At 41.7% G+C, this 26,829-nt stretch overlaps 1 protein-coding gene and 1 long non-coding RNA gene across 4 annotated transcripts in view; one reads left to right on the top strand and one right to left on the bottom strand.

The window, feature by feature from the left end:
- The window catches only part of FRY (FRY microtubule binding protein), a 526,666-nt gene that overhangs the window by 183,987 nt on the left and 315,850 nt on the right, over nt 1-26,829 (top strand). The window lies entirely within an intron of this gene.
- LOC130358527 (uncharacterized) lies at nt 5,876-22,797 on the bottom strand. The gene is made up of 3 exons (XR_008889552.1): nt 22,638-22,797; nt 13,300-13,526; nt 5,876-6,277 (listed from the first exon to the last, which is right to left on the bottom strand). It is a non-coding gene; the product is annotated as an uncharacterized LOC130358527 (long non-coding RNA).

Here is a 26,829-nt window from a genome sequence, read left to right on the forward strand (position 1 = left end):
TCCAATCTTACCACAGTGCTTTCTGCTGACACCTCTGTTCTGTGTCAGGAGAGGTTTGCTATAGGGATTTGCTCCTGCTCTGGCCAATTCCTGACATGGACAGAGGTGTCAGCAGAGAGTACTGTAGCCAGACTGGAAAGAACTACACAACTTCCTCTGGAGCATACAGCAGCTGTAGCAGTACTGGAAGAATTAAGATTTTTAAGCAGAAGTAATTTACAAATCTGTTTAACTTTCTGCCACCAGTTGATTTAAAACAATTTTTTTTTCTTTCGGAGTACCCTTTTAAGCAATGGAATGTTTTGGGAGACTGGTGATCACATGACCAAGTTAGAGTAATAAAACACATAGATTCAGCTGTGCTGGAATAATAAATGGGGCTGTAGTCCTATGGATAAGGAGCATGCATTCCATGGGCAAAAAAACAAAACAAAATAATAACCCAGAGTGCTTCTTTAAGAAATTAGGACACCAAGCTAGCGTATCAGAAAGTTAGTCTACATCTACAATAGACATATACAAGGACACGTGCAAAGCAGAATCTTAAAAGGGACAGGGACTAGAATTCTGCTTCTCCTGAAACAACATTAGGGGAGATTTATCAAAACCTGTGTAGAGGAAGACTGGTGCAGTTGCCCATGGCAACCAATCAGATCGCTTCTTTCATTTTTCACAGGTCTCTTTAAAAATGAAAGAAGCGATCTGATTGGTTTCCATAGGCAACTGCACTGCTCTATCTCTACACAGGTTTTGATAAATCTCCCTCATTGTATTTTACTGCTTTAAAGGGTAGCTCCCACCATCCTTTTCTTTTTTTTTCTGCCCCTGCCTATTGCCCATCTATCCCTAACCCACTCCCTGCCTTAAAAAAATGTTCTACTATGTTAAAAATGCCTTTTTGTCTGCCTGGTGGTGTGCTCACTACCAGGAAGACTTCCCCAGCAGGCACAACATCACTGATGCCTGCTGGGGCCGACACTTCCGCCCTTAGCTCATCTATACAGGGTGCCTCTAGCTGTTTCACCACTACAACTCCCAGCTTTCCCTGACATCTATTGGCTGTCAGGGCATGCTGGGAGTTGTAGTGAAGAAAAAACTGGAGTACCTCCGAACCCCACCATGCAACCCGCTATCCCCTCCCGAACCCCGCCGTGCAACCCGCTATCCCCTCCCAAATCCTGCCGTGCAACCCACTATCCGCTCCCGAATCCCGCCGTGCAACCCGCTATCCCCTCCTGAATCCCGCCATGCAACCCACTATCCCCCACCCCCCTCCCCCCAAAAAAGACTAAAGTGCAGGGTTTACACTCACGCCGGGAGCCGGGGCCGGCGTGCAAGGCCATTTAGCCTGCGCGCATCCTTATAGTTCAAAGCGCTCGCTCCCACCTGTCGGACCAATGCCCGGCCGGGATCGGTCCAAATTCATCTGTGATGTCACAGCAGGCTGCAGCCATCCACTAGGAGGGAGACCCCTAGTGGCCGGATTTAAACATTTAAATAAAGTATTTTAATTTAAAAAAATTATAATAATGAAAGTATATTAGAAATATGTTGTAGTATATCAGTACTACAACATATAAAAAAAAAAAAGTTCATGACAGTGCCCATTTAAGCCATCAGGTGTCTTTTCCCTGGGCTTTGTGTAAGGCAGTGTTTCCCAACGAAGGTGCATCCAACGGTTGCAAAACTTAAATTCCCAGAATCCCCGGACAGCCAGCAGCTGTCCGGTCATACTGGGAGTTGTAGTTTTGCAGCCGTTGGAGGCACCCTTCTTGGGAAACAAGGGTGTATGGGCAACAGCTTTATTGTGGGGTCTAACGAGGAACTTTGGGTTATACCACTCAGCCAAGAGTCACATCAGGGACTACTACTCTCATCATTACCCCTCACAACACGTTCCTAAGACTACGGCAACTTACCTGTCCCAGCAGTTCACCGGACTCATTCCCACTTGTGATGTCAGAGTGTCTTACCGTTTGGAAGCACACTTGTGATGTCACTGTTGCGGATCTGACTGGAACACTATCATGATAACAAGTAAGCTTACCTAGTGTCAACCCATTTGTGATGTCACATGAGTTCAATAGACAGAGATCCACTTGTGACGTTACAGTAGAGGACGACAAACATATTACAATATTACAATATCACAACTCTGGCACAGTTTGGCGCTGGCTTTCCAAGACCCCCAGAAGGCAAGCATTAGGCTAGGGCTACATGGTGACATTTGGTTTCCCACAAACACTGGTAAAATTGAGATTACAATATGGCCGCTGTAATGCCATTCACCACAAGTCACACTGTAATGGAAAGTAGTATGAAGCCTTTATCTCATTCATCAGAACATTCTCCTTTTTGGTTCTTTGGGATTCTGTAAAAGCTGTTTGAAGAAGCACTCCGATTTTTGGTTTTTGCCTATATCATGCACACTCACCATCACTAGTCCTACAGCGCTATTTGTTTTATTCCAGCACAGCTACATCTATGTGTTTTAATACTCTAACTTGGTCATATGATCACGTGTCTATCTAAATCTTCCAGTACCTAATGGGTACAACAAGATGTCAGATTATGACTTCCTGCAGACTACAGGATGACATCATCACTTACCTGATCCACTTCTTCTAGCTCCCAGCTCCATCTGCTAGCTGTATGGGATCAGGCTATATAGTGAATATACACTTCCCCTCCAGCTCTATCTGTATGGGATCAGGATATATAGTGAATATACACTTCCCCTCCAGCTCTATCTGTATGGGATCAGGATATATAGTGAATATACACCTCCCCTACAGCTATATCTATATGGGATCAGGATATATAGTGAATATACACTTCCACTCCAGCTCTATTTGTATAGGATCAGGATATATAGTGAATATACACCTCCCCTCCAGGTATATCTGTATGGGATCAGGCTATATAGTGAATATACACTTCCCCTCCAGCTATATCTGTATGGGATCAGGATATATAGTGAATATACACTTCCCCTCCAGCTCTATCTGTATGGGATCAGGATATATAGTGAATATACACCTCCCCTACAGCTATATCTGTTTGGGATCAGGATATATAGTGAATATACACTTCCCCTCCAGCTATATCTGTATGGGATCAGGATCCATAGTAAATATACACTCCTCATCCAGCTATATCTGTATGGGATCAGGATATATAGTGAATATACACTTCCACTCCAGCTCTATTTGTATGGGATCACGATATATAGTGAATATACACTCCCCATCCAGCTATATCTGTATGGGATCAGGATATATAGTGAATATACACTCCCCATCCAGCTATATCTGTATGGGATCAGGATATATAGTTAATATACACCTCCCCTCCAGCTATATCTGTATGGGATCAAGATATATAGTGAATATACACCTCCCCTCCAGCTATATCTGTATGGGATCAGGATATATAGTAAATATACACTCCCCATCCAGCTATATCTGTATGGGATCAGGATATATAGTGAATATACACCTCCCCTCCAGCTATATCTGTATGGGATCAGGATATATAGTGAATATATGTCACGATTCGGCTTACGGGTTGTGGATCCGCTGTGTCAGCGAGGGATTGGCGTGGACCGTGCTAGTGGACCGGTTCTAAGAGGCTACTGGTTTTCACCAGAGCCCGCCGCAAAGCGGGATGGTCTTGCTGCGGCAGTAGCAACCAGGTCGTATCCACTAGCAACGGCTCAACCTCGCTGACTGCTGAGAAGGCGTGGGACAGAAGGACTAGGCAGAGGCAAGGTCAGACGTAGCAGAAGGTCGGGGGCAGGCGGCAAGGTTCGTAGTCAGGATGGATAGCAGAAGTTCAGGTAACACAGGCTTTGGACACACTAAACGCTTTCACTGGCACAAGGCAACAAGATCCGGCACGGGAGTGCAGGGGAAGTGAACAGATATAGTCTGGGAGCAGGTGGGAGCCAATTAAGCTAATTGGGCCAGGCACCAATCATTGGTGCACTGGCCCTTTAAGTCTCAGAGAGCTGGAGCGCGCGCGCCCTAGAGAGCGGAGCCGCGCGCGCCAGCACAAGACAGCAGGGGACCGGGACGGGTAAGTGACCTGGGATGCGATTCGCGAGCGGGCGCGTCCCGCTGTGCGAATCGCATCCCCGACGGCCATGACAGTGCAGCGCTCCCGGTCAGCGGGACTGACCGGGGCGCTGCGGGGAGAGAGACGCCGTGAGCGCTCCGGGGAGGAGCGGGGACCCGGAGCGCTAGGCGTAACAATATACACTTCCCCTCCAGCTATATCTGTATGGGATCAGGATATATAGTGAATATTCACCTCCCCTCCAGCTATATCTGTATGGGATCAGGATATATAGTGAATATACACTCCCCATCCAGCTATATCTGTATGGGATCAGGATATCTAGTGAATATACACCTCCACTCCAGCTATATCTGTATGGGATCAGGATATATAGTGAATATACACCTCCACTCCAGCTATATCTGTATGGGATCAGGATATATAGTGAATATACACCTCCCCTCCAGCTATATCTGTATGGGATCAGGATATATAGTGAATATACACCTCCCCTCCAGCTATATCTGTATGGGATCAGGATAGTAGACAAAATGTTGTAATTCAACATGTAAACACAGCCTAAATATGTCTAATCATATTTGGCTGTTCTTTTAAAAAAATGCACTTTGTGTAAGAAAACTACACATTGTGAACTGACTTCAATCTACTTATGAGTTATGAGCTGGGTGACCTCGAGCACTAGCACCCTATAATGAAACTCCCCAGCCAAAGCAAGATAGTTCATGGCAAATGTAGGCTGCATCATTGTGCATTTGTAAACCTAAATGGAGCATATCCCATACCTGGCACATAAGTAAAAAAGAGGTATGAAAAAGGCATACACAAGAAGCTCCACATTTTTCCGTAATAATAGCCTTTGCTGCACCTCAGTACCAAATCCTGATCATGTACACATAATTTATGTGTCTAGCACCTATATTTCTCTCACAAATACGTTCTTTCTGTTGCTCACTTGGTCTGTCATTCTGTGCTTTTGAGGGGGCTTTTGGAGTTTGCCTGCAGTATACCTAGGACACTATGGCGAGTTTATAACAGAGTAAAATGTGTAAAAATAAAATTAGATCTTCTTGTGTCATCCAGCTTTCTCAGACTTCTGAATGGCAAAGCAGCTGACTAACACTGTTGTAAAACACAGCTGAGAGCATGCAGTATCACGCATACTAGACTGCAGGCAATGTCACACATAAAGGGGAAGATTTATTAAAACCTGTCGAGAGGAAATGTTGCTGAGTTGTCGATAGCAACCAATCAGATTGCTTCTTTCATTTTCCATAGGACTTTTCAAAAAAGAAAGAAGCAATCGGATTGGTTTCTATGGGCAACTCAGCAACTTTTCTTCTGGACAGGTTTTGATGAATCTTCCCCATTATGCGTAGATCCTCTTATGAGAGCTGGCAGTATTTAACATACAAGGCTGCAGGCTGTAGCACACATATGCTTAGACACTCAGTTAAGAACTGTGCCTTCATGCTCTAAGCTGCTGGCTTCTCTGAGGTCACATGGTTAGGGAGCAGTGAATATAGATGAGAGAGGTGTGTGCGCGGCCTCAGCCAATTAGGGACAATCATACACTGAAGAGCAGTCCGTCTGCTCAGCACAGATCTCCTTTACTGTATACCGGTTTGCTTTATGGCTGGTATCCAAAGTGCTGTAAAATACAGAGTCATCGGTGCGGAGGAAGATAGATAACGCCTAGTGGTGGCAATTTTTCATTAAAACTTTTAAGGTAAAATGGACTCTTTTTTAATAACTATATATTTAAAAAAGTAATGTTATCATTTAGTCAGCACAATATCAAAAGTTTTTAGAAACCATTATAAACAATTTAACAGAGGAAAGAACAAAGTCATTGACATACTATGGAGCGTCCTTTCTTTTCTGGTGCTCATTTTTATGGTTTCTGGTGTCTTTTCCATCATCCTGAATGACAGCAGTGATTACCTGAAACGCCTTCTAGCAGGTCACATGACACGATACGCAACACCTGGGGAAGAAGCCATCATTTATTTGTGTTTGTGTGGCCGGATGGAAGATTATCTACGCCTTTGAAGTCAGTGCAAATCTTTGTCTCGATCTAATGGTTTTCGTTTGTCCTCCCCCCTCTTCCTCCGGCTTGGAGCTTTTACCTGGTTCAGGGAGGTGCTGCTTAGTAATCCTACACCTGCTGGAGTCCACGCCTATCGCCATGTTAAACTTCCTAAACAAGTGCACAGACAAGCATGAGAACTCAGACAGCACACCAGGGGAAATGCCTTTATTTATACCGAAATTGTAATTCATGCTGCTGACCTATTCGTGAGCCGGCCACCATGGCCCTGGATGACAGCAGCCTCTATGCCAGGACTAAGCTTTGGTTGAACCTAGGTGACAATGCACTCACAAGACGGAGCAGCTTTCCTCCGGAGCTGCTCTCTGAGATTGATGGGAAGGGGAAGGTTGCAAAAAACTTCAAAATTTTGGATCCTATCAGGCGGACTAAGAAGAGACCTTCTATTATCCCAGGTAAGACCAACAGACGCCTTTATGCCTTTATGATTGATCAGAAACACATATATATATATATATATATATATATATATATATATATATATAATGTGTGTGTATATATGGTCTGATCTGTCTCATCGTAGACCAGTGTTTCCCAAAGACTGGGAGTTTTAGTTTTGCAACAGCTGGGGGCACCCTCTTGAGAAACACTGTCATTGACAATAACACTGACAATACCACTGATATGAAATCTTGCTCTGGAGACCCTATACCCAGCCTGGTTGCTTCAGGGGATATGTTGTATTGCGGTGTTTAAATAAAAATAAAAAAATATATATAATTTTTTATTTAATTTTTTTGATCATAACAAAAGCATGGCGTTTTGCTGTAATTTTGTTTATAAAAAAAAATAACGGCATATAAAAATTATTTATATATGATGGTCCGAGAGCGAGAGATGCAGCTGGTTAATAGCTCTATCCTTTGCCCCGTATAGGGTATGCATATGCCTAGTTGATGAATAGACTTCTATATAACCCACTATAGTCGACTATAGATTGCTATATAATCTACTATAGTTTCAAATAAGCATAATGCAGGCACATTTTTGTATCCGTATTATCACTTCAAGTCCTGGCATGACCATGGATCTGAAGACCCCTGATTGACAGCTGTCATGGCTGTATTTACTATAGGGGCCTGTGCCTAGGACAGCAATATTGAGGGGGTGGGCAGCACTTTAGTGGGTAAAAAAAAATACTTATGATATAGCTGCTGCTGCTGCTGCCACCGCCATGCTGTGCTACGAAGAACAAAGAAAAATGTCCCCTTTGGTGGAATCCACATGGGTCAGAGCTGCTGAGAGTTTTCCCTGCAGATTTGCAGTTGCTTATTATTTTGTAAATTAGTGACGGCTTCACCACTTCCTGGTGAACTATGCCATAAAATACTATGCCATAAAGTACTAAGCACTGCAACTGACATTAATCTGCAGCATTAGGAAGGCACCAGTTCCCCCACATTAGGTATCATAGTTTTCCCACATTAGGTAGCATAGTTTCCCAACATTAGGTAGCATAGTTTCCCAACATTAGGTAGCATAGTTTCCCCACATTAGGGAGCATAGATTCCCCACATTAGGTAATAGTTTTCCCACATTAGGTAGCATAGTTTCCCCACATTAGGTAGCATAGTTTCCCTACATTAGGTAGCAAAGTTTCCGCACATTAGGTAGCATAGTTTTCCCACACTAGGTAGCATAGTTTTCCCCACATTAGGTAGCATAGATTCCCCACATTAGGTAGCCTAGATTCCCCACATTAGGTAGCATAGTTTTCCACCACATTAGGTAGCATAGTTTTCCCCCACATTAGGTAGCATAGTTTCCCCCACATTAGGTAGCATAGTTTTCCCCACATTAGGTAGCATAGTTTCCCCCACATTAGGTAGCAGTTTCCCTACATTAGGTAGCATCGCCCCCCCCCCCCCTCCATGACACGCACACACAGACAGACACAGAGAGACCCACACATGCAGACACACACATAGACACACTATGGCCTGTGCATCGCTTCTCCTCTCCGGTGGCGGCCTGAAAAGTGACGTCACTGATGTCCTCCTGCACGGGTCTGCGGAGGTACATCACTTGCGCGACATCCCTCATCATACCCGGGGCGGCCGGCTGCAGACTCACTGTCTAAAGGGCCGAAAAGGAGCAGCAAAGTGCTGCCCCTGAAAAGTGCCACCTGGGACCAATGGTCCCACCGGGTTCCATGGTAGGGCCGGCCCTTGAAAGGACGACAGGCCCCCTCACACACTGGGCCCCTGTGCAACTGAACCGGTTGAACAGGCGTTATGTCCGCCCCTGACTATCTATGGGGACGGAAATGGGATCAATTTGGTGCCAGCTGCACAAGGAATCTCTGGCCAGAAATCCAGAAATTCTGTTGTGTGAACCTAGTAGGACCCATGCAGTTTTTGCTGACAGATCTGCATGAAAAAATTTCCAATGCTTAGAAAATGACCCTAATGGGGTGTATGCAGTCTGATGGCCGTGACAGCTGTCTGTTCAGTCGTAAGACCCAAGGTAAGGCTGGCCTTATTCTGAATGAGCATGGTGAGGACGCATTTTATGCACGTAATAAAGCCGCAAGTCCGATGGCAGGTCAACTGACGTAAACTGATAGCATCATAAGGTTTAATTATGTCATCAGCTCAGAACACGGGAGATTCCTTTAGCTGTCTGGGCATGCTGGGACTTGTAGTTTTGCAACAGGTAGAGGCACACTGGTTGGGAAACACAGGCGAGCCACAGGCTGAATGACTCTGGTATAAACATTGTATATGCAAATGACCTGTAGCCATTGTCTTTTGACAATAATTGCAGGTATAGTGACTGAGAACAATTTGACCTTTGGAAAATGTGTATTGTCAGGCAGGTCCTATTGGGTGTAAAAAAAAAAGAGTCATTTTAGGTCTCCTGGATAGTAATGAATGGGCTTCTGTTCATTATTAATAAAAAAGAAATAATAATTATAAAAAAATGCAGATCAAGTATAGTAAATTGGTAGCTGTTTAAATATAAAATGTCTTTTTTTTTAAATGCACCACACCTGTCCACAGGTTGTGCGTGGTATTGCAGCTCAGCACCGTTTTCTTCAATGGAGTTACACCACATTTATGGGGCACCTTTGCCGTATGCAGAAATCTCCCAGTACTTAAGACAGTGGTCTCTAAACTGTGGACCTCCAGGTGTTGCAAAACTGAGAGTTGTAGTTTTGCAACAGCTGGAGATCCACAGTTTGGAGACCACTGTCATACGGTTAAAGGAGAACTCCAGAATAGAAAAATTGTCCTCCATACTGCCGGCAGCAAAAATAAATAGATACACACCTTCCTTCACTCCCCCAGTGCCTCCGGTAACCCACTCCGGCCTGTTGCCGGGGCCGAAAACGTCATACTGCCGCTCACCCTATCGCCGTCCGAGTCGGGACTTCGCTGTGGTCGGTGACAGGCTGAGTGCGGTATGACTCGCCGACCACCGACAAATAGGAAGAGGATCGCGGCGGAGACGGAGTGGGTTACCGGAGGCACCGGGGGAGCAAAGGTGTGTACCTATTTATTTTTTTTACTGCTGGCAGTATGGAGGATAATTTTTCTAGTTCTCCTTTAAGGTATCCATAGATCCCCGTCACCTAAGAGAGTAATTTTGGCCTGTGTTCAGGTTGTTTCTGTTGTGATTTATGTTTATTTGTCCTGTTCCATAGAGCTGGAAGCAGTAAATTCTATTCTGCATGGTGTATGTCTTTGTGACTTGGGAGTCCTATGTATGATGGATGCTGCTTAGTTTTATTCTTTAGGTTGGAGAATTTCCCCAAAATATACCGCAATTCAAAATGCAGTGTGAAAAAAACCTAACCTGTGAATAGGGGTAGCACTTTTTTGGAAGGAAGCTGCCATGTTTTTCCAATTCTCTAAAACCTCTTTAAAGGGGTATTCCAGGAATTTTTTTTTATTTGACTATGCTACAGGGGCTGTAAAATTTGTGTAGTTCATATTATAGTGTCTTTACCTGTGTGTGACTGTTTTCTCACAATTCTTCGGTGATTTTTCACTCCAATATTTATTTTTAACAGCATACAAAATGACTGTTGTGTCAGATTTTTCCCAGGTTGCAATGTGGCCGAAACCTGACTCACTAGTCATCTGATGACAGGGAGCCTGTCTGCTTCAATGGGTGGAGCGATCGCTTGGTGGGAGAGTGATCAATCTGCAACTAATGCAACAGATGTAGGCACCCTGATTGAAAACCACAGGTCTTTTTAATGGATGCAGCTCATTTATATTTCAATGGGTGGGGTGGCTGATGTGTGGGAGGGACGAAAATGGAATTATGGGATTTGTAGTTAAAAAAAAGAAAACTGAAACAGGATATACCAGTTCACAAAAAGCTAGCCACAGTGTTATGTTAATCTCACAGCATAGCCATTTAGCCCCAAGACAAGTGCAGATCCTTCCTAAGCATGTCCATTACTGTCTGCCAGGTACGTACTAAAATCACCTTATGGTGGAGAACCCCTTTAAATCCAGTATCAGCCTGGACATAGTTTTGAAGACATATATACATATATATATATATATATATATATATATATATATATATATACATACATACATACATACATACATATATATATAGCAAAATGATACGAAGACTAGACATGCCTTAAAGGGCAACTTAGGTGATGGCCCATGACTTGTGTGAGAATACGGCGTTCAATCTATGCAAATCTATGGGACTTTCACCAAATCAGTAGATTGAACGCCATTGTCTCGCGCAAGTCTTGGACGGTGGCGTGAAAATGTAAACATTCTGTGTATCCTGCCACCAAAGCCATCATTGGAGTTGTTATTTATATGATACCTTTTATTTAATGCCTGCATAAAATCCCAGCAACTCTATTTGCCGTCTCATAGACAGCTATGCATTTTGTGCGGATTCCGTTAAATTCAACAGGACTCTGTTGCCGCGGAATCTCCATGCCCGATTCCAATGTGAAATCCAGCACGGAAATTCTGCCGTCTGAACCCTAGCCTAAGGCTATAAACACATGCAAAATTCCCATGCAGATATCTATGGGGAAATTCAGGCAGGGGAACATAGCCTCATAGTGTGCCCACATGTATTGGTGTATTGTATCCTGGACAGCGCACATAACCTGAGCTGCCCTGGATAGATTCAATGGCGAGGGGAAATAGTTCCTTGTAATTGAAATAATTCCTTGTCATGTTCTTATTTTTATGGGTTTGAGATGTCATTTAGGTTAAGATGACAAATTGGAATTAGAGATGAGCGAACTTACAGTAAATTCGATTCGTCACGAACTTCTCGGCTCGGCAGCTTTTCCTGCATAAATTAGTTCAGCTGTCAGGTGCTCGGGTGGGCTGGAAAAGGTGGATACAGTCCTAGGAGACTCTTTCCTAGGAATGTATCCACCTTTTCCAGCCCACCAGAGCACCTGAAGGCTGAACTAATTTACGCAGGATAAGGCATCAACTGCCGAGCCGAGAAATTTGTGACGAATCGATTTACTGTAAGTTCGCTCATCTCTAATTGGAATGACACAAAGGTGTTACATAAGGCTGGAAATGTGCAGTCCTGTTACATATACAGTGACCCCCCCCCCCCCCCCCGACCTACGATGGCCCCGACATATGATCATTTCAGCATACGATGACCTCTCAGAGGCCATCGCATATTGAAGGCAGCATCAACATACAATGCTTTTGTATGTCGGGGCCATCGCATAAACGGCTATCCGGCAGCGCAGACTGCTTCAGCTGCCACCGGATAGCCGTTTACGGTGCCCCGTGTGGTCCGCTGACGATCACTTACCTATCCTCGGGGCTCCTCTTTGGGATCCCCTGCATTGTCGGTGCTCTCCATCGTCATCATCACGTCACTGCGCACGCCGTCCCGTCATCCAATAGGAGACATGATGGCGGCGACGGAGCGACATGAGCGACATGATGGCGGCGACGGAGAGCGAGGATGCCGGGGAAGCAGAGGCCTTGCCGGAGCGTCTGGGACACCCCGGGGACGCGGCGACAGCGATGGAAGGCGACATCCAGGGCAGCGGTGACGGTCCAGAGCGGCGGGGACACGTGAGTATAACCTCCAATACCAGTGGTCTTCAACCTGCGGACCTCCAGATGTTGCAAAACTACAACTCCCAGCATGCCCGGACAGCCGTTGGCTGTCCGGGCATGCTGGGTGTTGTAGTTTTGCAACATCTGGAGGTCCGCAGATTGTAGACCACTGTCCTATACTTTACATTGCAGGGATCCCTCAACATACGATGGTTTCAACAAACAATGGTCCATTTGGAACGGATTACCATCGTATGTTGAGGGATCACTGTACATCATGGTGAATGATAACAGGTCAGGATATTAGGAATATACTGATGACTGGAACCAGCATGGCATACTTCTACTGTATATCAGATTCACCTATTTTAGAACTAGAGGGGAATAAATAGATATATACTTTAATGATATGCTTTAAAATAAGAATAACTAAAGCAAAAAAAAAAAAAATTTAAACTATAATTAGTGACCTATAGGTGAATAAATATGTCAAAAAAAGGAGACACAGGTCCTATTGGTAAATGGGCAGCCCCCTATGAGAGAGACAATGTACCACATCCATCGATCACTACGGATATATCAGTGGTGCAATTAGATACATTCTCATATATATACAATGGTGCTACTCATTATTTAGGACCTCTCCCCACACCACTTGTGGTGTGGGGAGAGGTCCTAAATAATGAGTAGCACCATTGTATATATATGAGAATGTATCTAATTGCACCACTGATATATCCGTAGTGATCGATGGATGTGGTACATTGTCTCTCTCATAGGGGGCTGCCCATTTACCAATAGGACCTGTGTCTCCTTTTTTTGACATATTTATTCACCTATAGGTCACTAATTATAGTTTAAAATTTTTTTTTTTTTGCTTTAGTTATTCTTATTTTAAAGCATATCATTAAAGTATATATGTTTTAGAAAAAGGTTAATTTTAGTTGCTGTGACACATAGAGAGGAACCTTTAATCTGACAGTTCTTTGCTGCTGTGAATAGGGAATAAATAGATGTCATAACATTCAGCAAATCCTATGAAGAGGCTGTCGATTCCTTTCATGGGAAATAAGTTCATCTTACCAAGTGCTGAGATTCCGATCCGTTTTTAAGATCAAAGAAATTTGGCGAATCTTAGGCCACGTTCACATCACGATAACTCCATGGCACGGATACAATTTCTAAAGCTCCAACCGTCTGCAAACCTATCTGGGTACGGCTGCATTCACTTCTATGGCCCTCACAGGCCCTAGTGTAGTCAGTGACTATGTTCAGGTCATTTTCCGAGCACCTCTGACTTTGGACTCCAGCTGAAAAACATGGTTTACCAATATGGTAAATGAGGAGAGTATGTTTAAAAAAAGAAAAACTACCACAAGAGGGCATAGCTTTATAATAGAGGGAAAGGTGTTTCTGCAGTAATATCAGGGAGTATTACTTTACTGAGAGAGTAGTGGATGCATGGAATAGCCTTCCTGCAGAAGTGGTCGCTGCAAATACAGTGAAGGAGTTTAAGCATGCATGGGATAGGCATAAGGCTATCCTTCATATAAGATGGAGATAGGTATAAGACTATCCTTCATATAAGATAGCGATAGGTATAAGGCTATCCTTCATATAAGATAGAGATAGGTATAAGGCTATGCTTCATATAAGATAGGGATAGGTATAAGGCTATCCTTCATATAGGATAGAGATAGGCATAAGGCTATCCACCATATAAGATAGGGATAGGCATAAGGCTATCCTTCATATAAGATAGAGATAGGTATAAGGCTATCCTTCATATAAGATAGAGATAGGCATAAGACTATCCTTCATATAAGATAGGGATAGGTATAAGGCTATCCTTCATATAAGATAGAGATAGGCATAAGGCTATCCACCATATAAGATAGGGATAGGCATAAGGCTATCCTTCATATAAGATAGAGATAGGTATAAGGCTATCCTTCATATAAGATAGGGATAGGTATAAGGCTATCCTTCATATAAGATAGGGATAGGTATAAGGCTATCCTTCATATAAGATAAGGATAGGTATAAGGCTATGCTTCATATAAGATAGGGAGAGGTATAAGGCTATCCTTCATATAAGATAGAGATAGGCATAAGGATATCCTTCATATAAGATAGGGATAGGCATAAGGCTATCCTTCATATAAGATAGGGATAGGTATAAGGCTATCCTTCATATAAGATAGGGATAGGTATAAAGCTATCCTTCATATAGGATAGAGATAGGCATAAGGCTATCCACCATATAAGATAGGGATAGGCATAAGGCTATCCTTCATATAAGATAGAGATAGGTATAAGGCTATCCTTCATATAAGATAGAGATAGGCATAAGACTATCCTTCATATAAGATAGGGATAGGTATAAGGCTATCCTTCATATAAGATAGAGATAGGCATAAGGCTATCCACCATATAAGATAGGGATAGGCATAAGGCTATCCTTCATATAAGATAGAGATAGGCATAAGACTATCCTTCATATAAGATAGGGATAGGTATAAGGCTATCCTTCATATAAGATAGGGATAGGTATAAGGCTATGCTTCATATAAGATAGGGAGAGGTATAAGGCTATCCTTCATATAAGATAGAGATAGGCATAAGGATATCCTTCATATAAGATAGGGATAGGCATAAGGCTATCCTTCATATAAGATAGGGATATGTATAAGGCTATCCTTAATATAAGATAGGGATAGGTATAAAGCTATCCTTCATATAAGATAGAGATAGGTATAAGGCTATCCACCATATAAGATAGAGATAGGCATAAGACTATCCTTCATATAAGATAGAGATAGGTATAAGTCTATCCTTCATATAAGATAGAGATAGGCATAAGGCTATCCACCATATAAGATAGGGATAGGCATAAGGCTATCCTTCATATAAGATAGAGATAGGCATAAGACTATCCTTCATATAAGATAGGGATAGGTATAAGGCTATCCTTCATATAAGATAAGGATAGGTATAAGGCTATGCTTCATATAAGATAGGGAGAGGTATAAGGCTATCCTTCATATAAGATAGAGGTAGGCATAAGGATATCCTTCATATAAGATAGGGATAGGCATAAGGCTATCCTTCATATAAGATAGGGATATGTATAAGGCTATCCTTAATATAAGATAGGGATAGGTATAAAGCTATCCTTCATATAAGATAGAGATAGGTATAAGGCTATCCACCATATAAGATAGAGATAGGCATAAGACTATCCTTCATATAAGATAGAGATAGGTATAAGTCTATCCTTCATATAAGATAGGGATATGTATAAGGCTATCCTTAATATAAGATAGGGATAGGTATAAAGCTATCCTTCATATAAGATAGAGATAGGCATAAGGCTATCCACCATATAAGATAGGGATAGGCATAAGGCTATCCTTCATATAAGATAGAGATAGGTATAAGGCTATCCTTCATATAAGATAGAGATAGGCATAAGACTATCCTTCATATAAGATAGGGATAGGTATAAGGCTATCCTTCATATAAGATAGGGATAGGTATAAGGCTATCCTTCATATAAGATAGGGATAGGTATAAGGCTATCCTTCATATAAGATAGAGATAGGCATAAGGCTATCCTTCATATAAGATAGAAATAGGTATAAGGCTATCCTTCATATAAGATAAAGATAGGCATAAGACTATCCTTCATATAAGATAGGGATAGGTATAAGGCTATCCTTAATATAAGATAGGGATAGGTATAAAGCTATCCTTCATATAAGATAGAGATAGGCATAAGGCTATCCACCATATAAGATAGGGATAGGCATAAGGCTATCCTTCATATAAGATAGAGATAGGCATAAGACTATCCTTCATATAAGATAGGGATAGGTATAAGGCTATGCTTCATATAAGATAGAGATAGGTATAAGGCTATCCTTCATATAAGATAAGGATAGGTATAAGGCTATGCTTCATATAAGATAGGGAGAGGTATAAGGCTATCCTTCATATAAGATAGAGATAGGCATAAGGATATCCTTCATATAAGATAGGGATAGGCATAAGGCTATCCTTCATATAATATAGCGATAGGTATAAGGCTATCCTTCATATAAGATAGGGATAGGTATAAAGCTATCCTTCATACAAGATAGGGATAGGTATAAGGCTATCCTTCATATAAGATAGAGATAGGCTTAAGGCTATCCTTCATATAAGATGGGGATAGGTATAAGACTATCCTTCATATAAGATAGCGATAGGTATAAGGCTATCCTTCATATAAGATAGCGATAGGTATAAGGCTATCCTTCATATAAGATAGCGATAGGTATAAGGCTATCCTTCATATAAGATAGGGATAGGTATAAAGCTATCCTTCATATAAGATAGAGATAGGCATAAGGCTATCCTTCATATAAGATAGAGATAGGTATAAGGCTATCCTTCATATAAGATAGAGATAGGCATAAGGCTATCCTTCATATAAGATAGGGATAGGTATAAGGCTATCCTTCATATAAGATAGGGATAGGTATAAAGCTATCCTTCATATAAGATAGAGATAGGCATAAGGCTATCCACCATATAAGATAGGGATAGGCATAAGGCTATGCTTCATATAAGACAGAGATAGGCATAAGACTATCCTTCATATAAGATAGAGATAGGTATAAGTCTATCCTTCATATAAGATAGAGAAAGGTAGAAGGCTATCCTTCATATAAGATAGGGATAGGTATAAGGCTATCCTTCATATAAGATAGGGATTGGTATAAGGCTATCCTTCATATAAGATAGAGATAGGCATAAGGCTATCCTTCATATAAGATAGAAATAGGTATAAGGCTATCCTTCATATAAGATAAAGATAGGCATAAGACTATCCTTCATATAAGATAGGGATAGGTATAAGGCTATCCTTAATATAAGATAGGGATAGGTATAAAGCTATCCTTCATATAAGATAGAGATAGGCATAAGGCTATCCACCATATAAGATAGGGATAGGCATAAGGCTATCCTTCATATAAGATAGAGATAGGCATAAGACTATCCTTCATATAAGATAGAGAAAGGTATAAGGCTATCCTTCATATAAGAGAGAGATAGATATAAGGCTATCCTTCATATAAGATAGGGATAGGCATAAGGCTATCCTTCATATAATATAGCGATAGGTATAAGGCTATCCTTCATATAAGATAGGGATAGGTATAAGGCTATCCTTCATACAAGATAGGGATAGGTATAAGGCTATCCTTCATATAAGATAGAGATAGGCTTAAGGCTATCCTTCATATAAGATGGAGATAGGTATAAGACTATCCTTCATATAAGATAGCGATAGGTATAAGGCTATCCTTCATATAAGATAGCGATAGGTATAAGGCTATCCTTCATATAAGATAGGGATAGGTATAAAGCTATCCTTCATATAAGATAGAGATAGGCATAAGGCTATCCTTCATATAAGATAGAGATAGGCATAAGGCTATCCACCATATAAGATAGGGATAGGCATAAGGCTATCCTTCATATAAGATAGAGATAGGTATAAGGCTATCCTTCATATAAGATAGAGATAGGCATAAGACTATCCTTCATATAAGATAGGGATAGGTATAAGGCTATCCTTCATATAAGATAGGGATAGGTATAAAGCTATCCTCCATATAAGATAGAGATAGGCATAAGACTATCCTTCACATAAGATAGAGATAGGTATAAGTCTATCCTTCATATAAGATAGAGAAAGGTATAAGGCTATCCTTCATATAAGATAGGGATAGGTATAAGGCTATCCTTCATATAAGATAGAGATAGGCATAAGGCTATCCTTCATATAAGATAGAGATAGGTATAAGGCTATCCTTCATATAAGATAAAGATAGGCATAAGACCATCCTTCATATAAGATAGGGATAGGTATAAGGCTATCCTTAATATAAGATAGGGATAGGTATAAAGCTATCCTGCATATAAGATAGAGATAGGCATAAGGCTATCCACCATATAAGATAGGGATAGGCATAAGGCTATCCTTCATATAAGATAGAGAAAGGTATAAGGCTATCCTTCATATGAGATAGAGATAGGTATAAGGCTATCCTTCATATAAGATAGGGATAGGTATAAGGCTATGCTTCATATAAGATAGGGATAGGTATAAGGCTATCCTTCATATAAGATAGAGATAGGCATAAGGATATCCTTCATATAAGATAGGGATAGGCATAAGGCCATCCTTCATATAAGATAGAGATAGGTATAAGGCTATCCTTCATATAAGATAGAGATAGGCATAAGACTATCCTTCATATAAGATAGGGATAGGTATAAGGATATCCTTCATATAAGATAGAGATAGGTATAAGGCTATCCTTCATATAATATAGCGATAGGTATAAGACTATCCTTAATATAAGATAGGGATAGGTATAAGGATATCCTTCATATAAGATAGAGATAGGTATAAGGCTATCCTTCATATAATATAGCGATAGGTATAAGGCTATCCTTCATATAAGATAGAGATAGGCATAAGGCTATCCTTCATATAAGATAGGGATAGGTATAAGGCTATCCTTCATATAAGATAGGGATAGGTATAAGGCTATCCTTCATATAAGATAGGGATAGGTATAAGACTATCCTTCATATAAGATAGGACCAGGGACTATTCATAGTATTCACAATATTGGGCAGAGTAGATGGGCCAACTGGTTCTTATCTGCCGACACATTCTTTGTTTCTATGTTTTGGGCAATTATTCGGTCTGTAGAGTATTACTATAAAGATATTTTTTTTCTACTTTATCTTAATTTTTGAAGGTGAACTGACAATATAGGCATTATGATCATGCGGGGGGGGGGGGGGGGGGGGGGGGGGGTTGTCTTTGGCCATTAGAGGAGCTAAAGCTTTAGTGCCGAGTTTGCAGGAAAAGTGAGGTAAATGTAACTGAAGTCTATATTATTAGTTCCTGATAATGGGCCCAGCCGCCCAGACCACTCTGTCTGCTCTCGATGCTCTTGTAAAACTGGTTTCTTGAGTGTTCAGTTTCTTGACAAACACGTCTTCATGGACCGGGGATATATACAAGTATGTGCTCTGTGTACATGGATGACACCTGAGCAAATAAACTGTCTACCTACCCCCATATTCCTAACCTGCAACCACATTCCCTGAGCTCCTTTGAGTGCTTCTTATTTACTCCAAGATGGTAGCTGGTTTGCAAATTGCATTATAGCATTTCTGTAGCAAAAACTAGAATTCTTAGTTGTGGTACCCACGTTGATGATAAGTGTTGTTGTGCAGGCTAGCTGGGAGTAGTAGTCCTATAGGCAAGCATGTAGTAATGTCACGTGACAAGGTGGTGTACAGTAGCCAACCTGTGAGCCTGACAATGTTTTTTGTCAAATAATTTATCGTCTAGTGCAATATATAGTAATAAGACCTCTGAACATCAAGATTATGTGAAAACAACTTCAACACTTTACTGAACCTTCTGTGCAAATTCAAATGCAATATGGTCTCTTTAGCTCAGAGTAGAATCTCCTCTAAAGGAGAGATTAAAGGGGTACTCTGGTGTAATTTTTTATTTTTTATAAATCAACTGGTGGCAGAAAGTTAAACAGATTTGTAAATTACTTCTATTTAAAAATCTTAATCCTTCCAGTACTTATCAGCTGCTGTATAATACAGAGAAAGTTATTTTCTTTTTGAATTTCTTTTCTGTCTGACCACAGTGCTCTCGACTGACACCTCTGTCCATGTCAGGAACTGTCCAGAGCAGGAAAGGTGTCAGCAGAGAGCACCGTGGATAGACAGAAAAGAAATTCAAAAAGAAATGAACTTTCTGGAAGGATTAAGATTTTTAAATAGAAGTAATTTACAAATCTGTTTAACTTTCTGGTACCAGTTGATTTAAAAAAAAAATTAAATGTTTTCCATCTGAGTAGCCCTTTAACCCCTTAAGGACCGGAGGTTTTTCCGTTTTTGCATTTTCGTTTTTTGCTCCTTGCCTTTAAAAAATCATAACTCTTTCAAATTTACACCTAAAAATCCATATGATGGCTTATTTTTTGCGCCACCAATTCTACTTTGTAATGACGTCAGTCATTTTGCCCAAAAATCTATGGTGAAGCGGGAAAAAAAATCATTGTGCGACAAAATTGAAAAAAAAAACGCTGTTTTGTAACTTTTGGGGGCTTCCGTTTCTACGTAGTACATTTTTCGGTAAAAATGACACCTGATATGTATTTTGTAGGTCCATATGATTAAAATGATACCCTACTTATATAGGTTTGATTTTGTCGGACTTCTGGAAAAAATCATAACTACATGCAGGAAAATTAATACGTTTAAAATTGTCATCTTCTGACCCCTATAACTTTTTTATTTTTCCGTGTATGGGGCGGTATGAGGGCTCATTTTTTGCGCCGTGATCTGAAGTTTTTAACGGTACCATTTTTGCATTGATAGGACTTATTGATCACTTTTTATTCATTTTTAAATGATATAAAAAGTGACCAAAAATGCACTATTTTGGACTTTGGAATTTTTTTGCGCGCACGCCATTGACCGAGCGGTTTAATTAATGATATATTTTTATAATTCGGACATTTCTGCACGCGGTGATACCACATATGTTTATTTTTATTTTTATTTACACTGTGTTTTTTTTTTTATTGGAAAAGGGGGGTGATTCAAACTTTTAATAGGGGAGGAGTTAAATGATCTTTATTCACTTTTTTTTTTCACTTTTTTTTTGCAGTGTTATAGGTCCCATAGGGACCTATAACACTGCACACACTGATCTTCTATGTTGATCACTGGTTTCTCATAAGAAACCAGTGATCAACGATTCTGCCGCATGACTGCTCATGCCTGGATCTCAGGCACTGAGCAGTCATTCGGCGATCGGACAGCGAGGAGGCAGGAAGGGGCCCTCCCGCTGTCCTGTCAGCTGTTCGGGATGCCGCGATTAGCCGCGGCTATCCCGAACAGCCCGACTGAGCTAGCCGGGAACTTTCACTTTCACTTTTAGGGTGAGGGTTCACTTTTAGGCTAAAGGGTTAATAGCGCGCGGTGCCGCGATCGGCGCTGCGCGCTATTAGAGGCGGCTCCCGGCTTCACTATGACGCCGGGCCCGCCATGATATGACGCGGGGTTACTGTGTAACCCCGCGTTATATCAGAAGAGCAGGACCAAGGACGTACCGGTACGTCCTTGGTCCTTAAGGGGTTAAAAGGGGTGCTCTGCCCCGAGACATCTTATCCCCTATCCTTTCCAAAGGATAGGGGATAAGATGTCAGATCGCCGCGGTCCCGCTGCTGGCGACCCCCAGGATCGCCGCTGCGGCACTGCGCTATCATTACTGCACGGAGCGAGTTTGCTCGACATCATGGCTCCGCCCCTCGTGACATCACGGCCCGTCCCCTTAATGCAAGTCTATGGCAGGGGGTGTGACGACTGCCTTGCCCCCTCCCATAAACTTTTATAGGCGCTGCCCATGACGTCACGAGGGGCGGAGCCATGACGTAACTATGCTCCGGCCCCTGTATTGCCTGTCATTACGTCCAGAGCGATCTCGCTCTGTGCTGTAATGATAGCGCAGTGCGCATCGGCGATCCCGGGGGTCACCAGCAGCGGGACCGCGGCAATCTGACATCTTATCCCCTATCCTTTGGATAGGGGATAAGATGTCTAGGGGCAGAGTACCCCTTTAAGTTCACACTTTGGAATTTCCAGCCAGTCAAAATCTGGCCGTAGATTCCAAGTGAATCGGTGGGTGCTAGGACCGCACAGACATTACCGTCTCTATTGTCTTTTGAGCATATTCTGTTTGAAGAATGAACAAGTTCTCTCTCTCTCTCTCTCTCTCTCTCTGTGTGTGTCTCTCTCTGTGTGTCTCTCTCTCTCTCTCTCTCTCCTCTCTCTGTCTCTCTGTCTCTCTGTCTCTCTCTCCCTCCTGTGGTGTCCCAGCACCAATAGCTGTCCTGTGACTTCGGACTGCTTTGGGCAGCTTTGCGGCACAAGGTGCTGGGCCCACCAAAGGTGATTGCACATTATTGAGAAGTAATATATTTTTCAAATTAATTCTATTGTTGTTATCTGTATACTGCAAAGTTATTCCTGTGTTACTGTACCCTTAAGAGAGAGTAGTGTAAACACGTTGTGACCCTGCCTGCCAATGGGAACCCCTAAATTCCAGCCCATATAGAGTAGTAGGGGGAGGAGTTTCCCCAGTTCCAGTTCTAGTCCAGCTTAAGCTGAGCCACAATGTGGTTCAGGTGTTCTGTGTGTAGAAACCTCAAGGGAAGGCCCAAATCCAATCTACTTCTTCTGGTCATTCTTCAAGGATCTCCTGTATGGTGGAAGTTCATACCCCGGCGGAGAAAGCTTCAATACCTTGACAGAACCCTACCTACCAGGTTTCATCTACACATCTTACAAGGCAGAACTGTATTAATCTGTCTAGTGAAAGCACCACAAGTCCAAGCGAGGCAACAGGGCTCCCAAGGGGTTACACTGCATCCTTTCACCCAATACCAACTGTCTGTGTAATACCATCTGCACCCTGCCCAGTAAAGACAGTTATCCGTAACCTGACATCAGTGGGTTCATTTGCTCCCCGTGTCTGACCCAGGTGAAGCTGTCTCCAACCTCGGACCGTGTATAGGATAACAGTGCCCTGGCGTTACAAAGTGATCCGGTATTTCTACTAACATCTCCATGGCTACCACACTTCCTCTTTAGTGGACTATTTTAGGGGTGTCGTATGTAAGGGAGTTTGTCCAGTCACACTCACTATAATATGGAAACTATGTGATTCAGCTTTATACTATTGCAAGCTTACATTTTGATTAATATCCAGTACATTAGTATCATATACGGCTTCGAAATTTCCTACTGGGAGGCGTTTATTATTTCATTGTACATTACTGTTTACTGTCTGATTAAGTAAAATAGTCAGGTTCTGCACTCACAAGGGCCCTGTGGTGTGGAGTCCTGTTTACATATGACATATTGATTGGATGTTCTTTTTAATTAATATTTTTAATACATTTATATTACTTTATCTTATTATTGTCCATATCCTTGAGCCCCATTATATTTCTTTTTTACTACATCTATTTTTGGCTTTTAGGATATGAGAGCATTAATGGTGAACTCGGGAATGTTATACTAGTTATAGTAAGCCAGATCATTTTTTACTTTTGGATAATATGGAAACCATTTGAAGATGATGAAGAGTTCAGTAATGATCCTATTTATAGTTACTCAGCGAATCCTAATCCCTGTACAGGTTAGAGTCTCTCTCTAAACTATGTGAGTCATGATTTGTAAAATCCACAAAAAGTATTGCAACAAACGGACTGGATGACCGCGTGTATTTCTTTTTGTGTATATATATATATATATATAATTTTTTTATTTCTTTTTTTTGTTATGTTTGTAGCTTTGTTATTTTTCCTCCTCTCGTTCTGGCAGGTTTTGTGATTGTATTTATAAAAATGTACATAAAAAGCTAAATAAGCCATTGTGCGTCCCTGGTCTAAATGTGCTCAGATTCTGGTGGATGTGGTCAGGGTAATGTGTCCTAGATATTTTTGGCCTCTAAATATACTAGAGTGCTGTTCCTTCCTTGGCTCTAGCCTTTGTGTGCAAAACAAAGTCAAATATCAGGTATCATATTGTATATAAACTCTCAACTGGAAAAAATATTGATGTAAACCCAGAGATAAAGAGACCTTGGTGATGAGCTCAGGTTCCATAAGGCTAAGTTTCCAAATGCAGGAAAAACTACCATCACATTTTTGCAGGGTTTTTTGTTAGTTTTTGGCAGCTCTTTCCTGTTCCTGTGTCCACTCCCTATTTTACTCTTTAAAAAAAAGTAACAAAACAGCAATGTGAAAAATATGCCATTGTCTCAACAAGTGATTTTAAAAATCACCCACTGAGCCCAAAAAAAATGACGAAAACAGCCAAAGTGGAGTGAAAAAACACCAAAGAAAAAATACCAAGTGGGTATGGCATTTTATAAATTCCTATTGACTTTCAGCTGACATCTGGCTATGAAGTTCATTTACAAAAAATACGCAGTGTGGCATTTTTTTGTGTTTTTGAGTGGTTTTGGAAATAAAAAAAAGAAGAAACTTAGCCAAATAGCAATTTATTCCTCTGGCCCTATGAATATGGAAACCACACTGTCACGTATGGGCAGGGAAGAGTGGAACCCTAAACTCACCCGCTCCCACTTGCCCTTCCTACTTGCTTACCCGCCCTAGGTGACGGGTCCACAACCACGGTGACAGTTGATGCTGTGGATATCCCCTACCTGGACTGAAAGGTCTACTCCGCCGCTAGGCATCTTATCCCCTATCCCAGTGGCTGGACCCCCGCGATCTCCAGCCCTGCACGCTGGCATTCTGAACATTTATGTTCAGAATGCTGGTTTTGGGCAGCAGTGGTTGTGACATCACGCCCCCTCCGTTCATGTCTATGGGAGAGGGCATGATTGCTGTGCTTGAGTGACCACAGCTATCATGCCCTCTCCCATAGACAAAAATACAAGAATGGAGGTGGCGTGTCGTCACAGCCGCCCAAAATTGGCGTTCTGAACATAAATACTCAGAACGCCAGGGCACCGGGCCAGAGATCGTGAAGGGGGTCCCAGTGGTGCCCCCCCCGTGTGATCAGACATCTTATCTCCTATCCTTTGAATAGAGGGTTAAAATGTCAAGGGACAAAAGTATCCCTTTAAAGGGGTACTCCAGCCCTAAGACATCTTATCCCCCATCCAAAGTATAGGGGATAAGATGCCTGATCGCAGGGGTCCTGCCACTGGGAACCCCCGCAATCTTTCATGCAGCAATCTGCTATTATCAGCCTCCGGAGCAAACATCGCTCCGGGTCTGATGAATCGCGATCACGGGGTTGGAGAGTCGTGACGTCATGGCTCCGCCCCCATGTGACATCATGTCATGATACTCTGGCCCATTGATTGTGATACATCAGACCCGGAGCGATGTTAGCACCGGAGGCTGATGATAGCAGGGTGCTGCATGAAAGATTGCAGGGGTCCCCAGTGGCAGGACCCCCGCAATCAGGCATCTAAGGGCTGGAGTACCCCTTTAAGCAAAGCCTTTGATACAGTTTCCCATAAAGATCTAATAGAAGAGTTAGAAAAGATGGATCTCTGTAGATTTTACCTTGACATGTTGTAACCAAAGCATCATGTGACTTCGGTGAGTTTTGTCGGTGGCCATAATTTATGTTCTTTAGCACATGGCACCATAAGAGCAGCCCTGAGGTGATAAATACTCTTGCACAGTAGGGATAATTCTATATGTTTAAATACAGGTCTCCAAGGATTTATAGTTTTTAAGTTTTTGGAATTCTGAGTTAGAAAACATTCCTTTTATCATTCAGCTTTTGTTTTGAGAATCGACAAAGGTGAAGAATTCACCATCGTAATATTTTACTTCTATGTTCTTTGATATCCTGGGGTGTTTGGAACGTGATTTCCAGGTATTATGTATGTGTTGATGTTATAAATCACATGAAATTCTTATATTTATGCTTTTGTCTTACATTAAATCTATTTTTGCTGAAGATGACATTTTATTTGAGTATTGCTCAAAAGCGTGCTAGGGGGAATTAATCTGGAGAAATACAGTATTAGGCTACGTTCACACAGGTTTTTTTTTTGTTTTTATTTTTAAGTGTAAAAGATCTGTATTATGCCTCATTGATTGGCTCAGGTGATGATCATGGATACACTGAACCCATCTTCTCCACCCTTAACCCTTAATGTTTTCCAAAAAATTTTTTTATGGCTGTTAAAACAAATGACACATTTCACATGTGTATTATGGAGCATCATTTCATACGTAGTTTGAGCAAGGCCTGAATAGGTAGAAAATTGTCCTGTAAAGAATGCAGAAACATTTTACATGCATCATAAAAAAGAGAAAATGGATCAAATGTTGAAAAAAAAAAATGTTGTTTAAAAATGTATTGAAAATTAGAGGCTCCTTCAGCTTGCAAATAAAAATGCACTTTGAGCCTCAAATTACACAATCTGGTTTCCAAGAAAGCAGGGAGACAGTGTAGCTGGCAGCACAATACCCACTAGGGATGTTGTCCAGCATTCCCGTGTGATTCCCCAGTAATGGCAGTAAAGAGCAGATCAGTCCTGCATACACTGTAGTATTTCGAAGTGTGACAGACAAAATGACAAGTTATACAAGTGAGACAATACCCAGATAAAGAATTAGATATTTGCAGAGAGATTCCCTAATCACATGTCAACCTTACACTACAGCAGCTGGGAGGTGGTGTCTGTTTACAGCTGCTGTATAATTCTCTGGAGAGGAAAGGGGAGGACGGGTTGTCCAGAGAGAGAGAGACTCAAACATGAGCTAGTAAGTGTTATTCATGTTTCAGTGCTGGAGTCACAACTTGTACTGCTCTGTATTGTCCTCCATGCTGCTGCTTCTTCTGGGGGTGGGCTATAGATATATATGGGAGCTAGAGACTCATCTGTGTTTGTGCAGTGTATGGGAGACATCATAGAGACTAGTCTTCATCTACAAGCTAAGGGACAACTAAAAATGA

Source organism: Hyla sarda, chromosome 2, assembly GCF_029499605.1.
Source record: "Hyla sarda isolate aHylSar1 chromosome 2, aHylSar1.hap1, whole genome shotgun sequence".
In the NCBI taxonomy this organism is placed as follows: domain Eukaryota; kingdom Metazoa; phylum Chordata; class Amphibia; order Anura; family Hylidae; genus Hyla; species Hyla sarda.